Source organism: Chaetura pelagica, unplaced genomic scaffold, assembly GCF_000747805.2.
Source record: "Chaetura pelagica isolate M959 unplaced genomic scaffold, ChaPel_1.0 scaffold212, whole genome shotgun sequence".
Classification (NCBI taxonomy): Eukaryota; Metazoa; Chordata; class Aves; order Apodiformes; family Apodidae; genus Chaetura; species Chaetura pelagica.
The window spans coordinates 882,247-889,022 of record NW_009952365.1 but is presented as its reverse complement, the minus strand read 5'-3'; positions in this window follow the sequence as shown (position 1 = coordinate 889,022).

The following is a 6,776-nucleotide window of genomic DNA, read 5'->3' as shown; positions in this document are numbered from 1 at the left end:
GGGGAGGTTGATTTGTCTCTCCAGACCCCACGGAGAAGGCCCCGTGTGGTGTGGGCCGGAGCCCTGTCACGGGTGGGTTGTGCAGCGCTGCGTGTGGAGATCCGGGCCTGACACCCCGCGCTCCGTCGGGCTGTATCTCTTCGTAAAAACCCTCCCGGGAGGGATAAATCCTGCTCGTGTGCTCTCCCGGCCCAGTCCTGTTTATCGAGCAGTGGTCGCGCGGGTCTGATGCCACCCGTGTGCGGCCGTGGGCGCTGACCCGCCACGCAGGAAGGAAGGATGTTGGTGGTGACTTCAGCAGGGGCCCTAAGGCACGTGCTGCCCAGAGATAGGCTCGAGATAACGTCCCAGTTTGCGGCTCCCAAGATAATTTATGTTGGAGCCGACACACGCCTCACCTTCCTGTCTCCCTGTCTTGTTCACGGCGTTTGGTTCTGCAAGCAAAGCAAGGCTTTTCCAGCCGTATCCAAAAGATAAACCAAAATGAAACTAGTGCTCTTTCTACACGGATTGCATGCAGACTAAGGGCACAAATTTTAACTTATTTGGGAGTGAATCACAGTTGCCAGAGATGTACCTTCTCACAGTAAGGCATCGGAGAGATAAGTCACTGAAAACAAGCCCAGGAAGAAACCAGGCTGCTGGGTAGGATGGATTGGGAAAAAAGAGAGGTAAAGTTGACCTCCTGCAGCCAAAATGGTATCCACGCAGCTTCTTCCAGTGTTGGACTGCTTGCCTGGGGTGAGGCTGCCATAGCTGAGGGTGTTCGCAGAGGTTTGCCTAGAGAGGTGCTGGAGGCCCCATCCCTGGGGACATTGAAGGCCAGGCTTGATGTGGCTCTGAGCAATCTGTTCTAGTGGGGGATGTCCCTGCTTATTGTAGGGGGTTGGACTAGGTGACCTTAGAGGTCCCTTCCAATGCAAGACATTCTATGATTCTATATGTTTTGCAGGCCAGCAGAGAGAAATTTGGGCTGTCTGCAACTCCAGTGCTGGACAAAACACCTGACAGGCTTTAAAGAACATAGTCTTGACCAGTCCACAACTTGCTAAGAAATTTTCTCAATGTTTATAATTTAGTGGTATTTTCATGTAGTTTCTCATTTATCCTCTTCCTACAGCTATGTTGAGTCCAGGTTCTGCTTTGCTTTGGCTTCCAGCTTCTTTTGAAGTCCATCATAAAAACCTCCATCATAACATGCCTTAGTATAACATGCAAATGCATTGGGCCCTAGAGCATCCTTCAGAGTAGATTTATTAATAAATATAATGTTTCTCTGCTGCCACTGGGGTGGAAGATGTAATGGAGTTGGCTTTCCTTGAGGAATATGGGGTTCTATTTTAAAAAGAAATACATTGTAAAGAATTCCATCAAACTATTACAGCTTTGACTGCCCTTTGGCAAGAAGTTCAGACACATTTTTAATGTAAATGTTACCTGTTTACTTGGCTTTTTAAAGATGGAATACTTTTCTTCCCCTTTTTGTAACAGAGATAGTTGTGAAACAGTATTCATATAAGACTGTTTCCTGGGTTATATTTCAAAGATGTGTTTTCATTCCATTTTCCCAATACTTCAATTTACAGTTTTGGAATAGTCACATAAATTTTAAAAGGAAATGTTTGGAATGAGGTCATCTTAATTCCTTATAGGGCCAAACATTGTTTTGCAAGATGAAAACTGTGAACTAAGTTCTTGAAATATGATGTGTTTTCTAAATCTTGTTTAATTTTATGTAATACAGATCTTTCTTGGGGACTGTTCTTATAAAGACTTTAATTTTTCCTCTTTTTATATATATATATATATATGATGTTTTAAACTATGGTTAAGATTTAGGAACGTGCTTAAAAAGTTTCAGTTGTCTCTGGGAAAAATAGTCTTAATTTATGTTGACCTTTCTTTCCTTTGAGCATTTAGCCTGCATTCAATAAAATTTTGATGACTGCTCTTTAGCAGACAGCTGTAGGATATAAAGTATTATAAATATTCAGCTTTCCTCTTCTAGCGTTGCCATTAACAGCTGGGCATCCAGTTCAGCAGAGCAGATTTTGCAGAGGGAGCTTGGCATGTTCCTGAATCAGTATAGTGAAGAAGACTAGCAAATAGTTTCTTATGGTTTGGGGACCTGTAAAGACATAGAGCATCTGTTCCCCAGTTAAGTCATAGTCTGGTAGCACTGAATCATGTTAAGAGCAAAAATGATGGGAAGAACTACTTTTTTCACCTTGGCTGTACCTCTGTTTTAAATGCCTAATTCATTGTTTCTACTAATGGCAAAATCATTTCAACCCTTGCTCAGAAGGTATGTAAATGATAATGTTTTTGCCTTTTTTCATTGTTTATAGTCTTGGAGAAAGGGACAGATAGACAGTGAGATTTCACTTCGATGTCTTGGTTTTTATCTCTAGTATAAAATGGAGAATTGGGTTTTCTTGTGCAAACACTTTATCCTTTTAAACAAGCAATAGTTTGGGTATTTTAACCAGTTAATGTATTTGCTTTGGATGACATTAGTTTTCTTGTGTAGTATAAAAAAATGTGAAACATGAGAAAGGAAAATGTCTTAAATTACTGATTAGAGACCTTACTAGCAGAAATCTTTGTGGCTCTATGGCCATCAAACTTGTCCATGTTTTTTTCTTGCAGAGCTAAGAGGGCATTAAAGTTGGACACTGTTAAAAAAGATAATGTAAGTATCTTTTGGTGTATGGAACCATCTGGGCTGGATATATCTGTATATGTGTGTATATATCTACATGCACACATCTATGTCTATAAACATTTAATCAGAGCTGCATTTACATTGTTACAGATCAGATGTTGTCTAGAAAAATATTAACAAGGCACAAAATTACTGCTGAAAATATTAGTATTTCTTTTATTCCATTTGTCATAAAACTGCCTGGCTTTAAGTAATGTGCATCTGCATGAATCACTGGAAAATAATGGAGAAATATGCATATTTTTATTGCCATCAGTATTTACCCAAGAGCTGAACGAGTTAAGATCCTTGGTGAAACCATTTATTAGGAATCATCTCCATTATCCTGGAAGCAAATGTTCTGCCATGCAATTGTACATGTAACAATATGGAATTATGATAATGCTGTAATCTGCATATTATAAACTGCAAAATTGAAATGAAAACATTAAGGACATTTTGATGTCAAGGATATAATTACCTCCCTCAGCTAATCTGGCATAATGAAACAATAAAATACTAACACTGCCATAAATTTCACCACAGTTATCACAATAAAAATAAAATTGTACTGTTGCTATTATTTTTTGTAAATGCAGCTCTTGTGCACTCCCAGCACCAGCATGTCATGACATATGTCAGTTTATTATCTGCTCCTACCAAGAGTGGAGGAGCCTGTGAGGATGGTGGTGTGTGAAGGAGGGGAAATTTTGGAAAATTATATCTAAACAAATAGCTGGTCAGCAAATGAGGTCCAAATAAATCTGCACATCTGTGTCATTTTGAAGAGGTATGTTTATATGCAGGATGTATTTGGAGGTCTCACTGGTACTTAGCAAGACAAAAATCTGCAATTTTAAAAAAATTTCTAGGTATTTTTTTTTTTATTTAAACAAAGGTGGCAAAATACTGCAGTGGCACTAAAAAAAAATCATTAGCAATTTAATTAGCAGCTTAGTGTACCATTACCCAACTTGTTCTGCTCAGGATGCAGCTGTGACTGTAATTTTGCATCTGTTTCTTGGGCTATAGCAACGTTTTTGTAGATGAGTGGTCCAGTCAAAATTACATGGGGTTCTTTTTCTGCCTTAAAGTTGTTCCTTCCCTGGCCCCTCCCTGTAAGGTAAAATGAAAGAGTTACTTGATGGTTACCTGCATTCTGGTTCTTTTGCTGCAAAAAGCTTAACAAAAGCCCATGTGAATGATAAAAACTTTCACTAGAGTCTCAGTAATGTGGGTTTACACCATGATTTTTACAGATTTAAAGTGTACCAAAATTAAATAACATTACTGAAGGTAGAAAGAAATACAAGGTAATAAACAGACATTATTTGCATCTAGTACCTGTTTCAGCTCTGCCACATTCACTGCTGTTTTTACAGTGTCTTTTCTGTTATTCAGGAGGCCTTAATTCCACCTGCTGGTCAGACTAACCAAAGTATGCCTGGACCAACCAGATCAGAATCAGTATTTTAAATTTTGTAATGTTATCATGGAATAATTTAAAAATTGCACAAGTGGACTAAGACTCTTCTTCCTGGAAGATAAATTCTTACTGCCAAAGAAATACTGTCCTTTTAAGAACCACAGGAACTTTTCCAGGTAGATGCTCAAAGGGATCTTAGTTCATATCCAGAAATATGATGGCTGAGGTGACTGCTGATAAAGCAGGAAAAATATCCTGAAAGTGTAAGCAGATTGGAGACTTCCCTGTTACCAGAGATTTGATATCATTTACATGCCTAAAGTGGCACTGATACTTCACTGTAAATAATATTTCATTTAAAGGTTATTTGAAATATTTCTTTAACCTGCCTGAATGTGGCAAAATATTAATGGTAACAGGCTGGAGGTTTCCATCAGGTATTATTTAAATACTGACAGAGTGCAAAAAGGGTATAAATGGCTGATCTGAAATTATTCAGGGTATTTAAGACTAAAACAAGGCAGAGTAATACCCAGGAGCTATAAGAAAGCTAGATAAGTGGGCAGCAAATTAAATCTTTTGCAATATGGTGTAAGTCCTCTTACTGATGAGCAGTAGAACACTGTTAGGTTCTAAATTAAGGACAACTGCTGAAGGTGGAGTAGGAGAAAAACATCAACTCTGCAGCATTGTGTAAAAGTACAATAAGATATATCAGAGAAAGAACACCAAGAAACACTGGAACTATAATGCCATTGTATGAATCAGTATTCCTCCTTCCCTTCCTGCTTCCCTTCCTTCTTCCCTGGTCCAGCAGAGCTCTTGGAGAGAAACTCCTGCCCTGTATCTTTAGCTTGCCACGTGCTCTGCAGGATCTGATTCCATCAGGTGCTGGGAAGAAACCTGGACCTTCTTCCCAAGTTGGCTTTGCCCTGGGGGACTTTCAGACACTTGTATAAGTGACCATTGAAATAGAGTTTAATATATATTTGTATATTTTTTATTATTGTCCCACCTGTTACTACCCCTTCCCTGTTCTAGTAAACCTGTTCTAGTTTTATTTTCCAACCTTGAAGTCTCTCTTCCTTCTCCCCCAGGAAAGGTGGAAGGGAGTAACAGAGACCAATTCAATTATCTGAGCTTTGGTTCTCTGACCACTAAACGGAGACAAGGGGATATTGAACGTTCTTTATACTTTCATATAATCAAGAGGAATTCAATAATATTGCAGTGTGGAAGACTGAAAGCCAGTAATGGAAACTTATATATGTCATGGTAACTTCTAGAAATCATCCTGAAATTTTGGTGAAGTCAAGGATGTGGTAGAAGCTATAATGGAAACATAAAGGGAATGCATGTCTGGCTAGGTGTGAAATACAGGAGTATTATGCTTCACGAGATTTCAATCCCCTGCTGACTGTGCACCACTTTTAACATCTAGAATTGCTGTAGCTACATTTTCCAAAGGATATTTGTAAAACCTTAAACCTAGGAGGTTCAGGCCTTCTCAGAGCTGTCTTTCCATGCTATACCATGCTCTGGACTCACACTGCCTTTGCTCTCCACCATGTCCCCAGGAAACTCTTCCCAGAGTACACAAGAGATTCCCATGCTGAGGAATCCCCACTGGTCTCAAAAATTTGTATGCCCTTTCCTCAATCTGATTTAAAAAAGAGGAGCACAAAGGTCTTTTTCCAGCAAAATAGGACAACATATGATTAAGTATGACAAGGGAATGAATGAGTTATTAATTTGAAATTGCAGTGGAAATGTCAGTTACCAAAGTGCAAATATCAGGTTGTCTGATTCTTTTATTTAATATTTTTCCCCCAACTGGGCTGAAGTACTGCATATTCTTTATTGAATGTAAACATCAGATCCTCACCTTGTATTTCATTCTTGGTATTGAAACAGTGTCATATGCTTACCTATGATACTTCTAACATTAATAAAATGGATAATAAATGGAACTTAAAAAGATTACAGAATAATCATGTACAATAAAGCTTCCAATGAAGAAATACTGTATGAAATTGAGTGACTGTTCTAAGTGACATGAAGACAAATTATAGATATTCAGCTTTATGGCTGAAATGGGGCTCAAGAGAACGGTGGTTGTTTGGCAATTGGATGTGTCTTTCCTTTGCTTGCTGCATTTGCAAAAATAGAGATAAATGAATTTGCTCCTCAAACTGAAAGATCCAGGATTGTAACAAATTTTAAAATGAAGAAATCTCTCATTCTGCTTCTCTGTGTGGTTTGCTTTGATGATACTATGTTTTTAAGAGGGGAAAAAAAAGATCACTAAACTGTAGGAAAAAAAGTCTGTTTTGTTGCATTCAGACAGCTCTGCTGGAAGTCCTTGAGAAAATTCTGAAAGGGACTGGAAAAACTGGTTTTGCCCAAAATGTCCCTTTATTAGTTACATGGCAGATGTTTAATTATTGGATCAGGTGGTACATAACAGTGAATTCTGGATGCCTGGTAGTCTGCATATTGCCTAACACTTCCAATTGAGCTACCTGGAAAATCCTGTAGCCACTTGATCCATGGTTTCTAAGAGTGTAAATGACACTAAGATGCTGCTGATGCCAGTGGAATGTCCTTTAAGTGCTACCTGTGTTCTGTTTATGTGTGTCTCCTTTT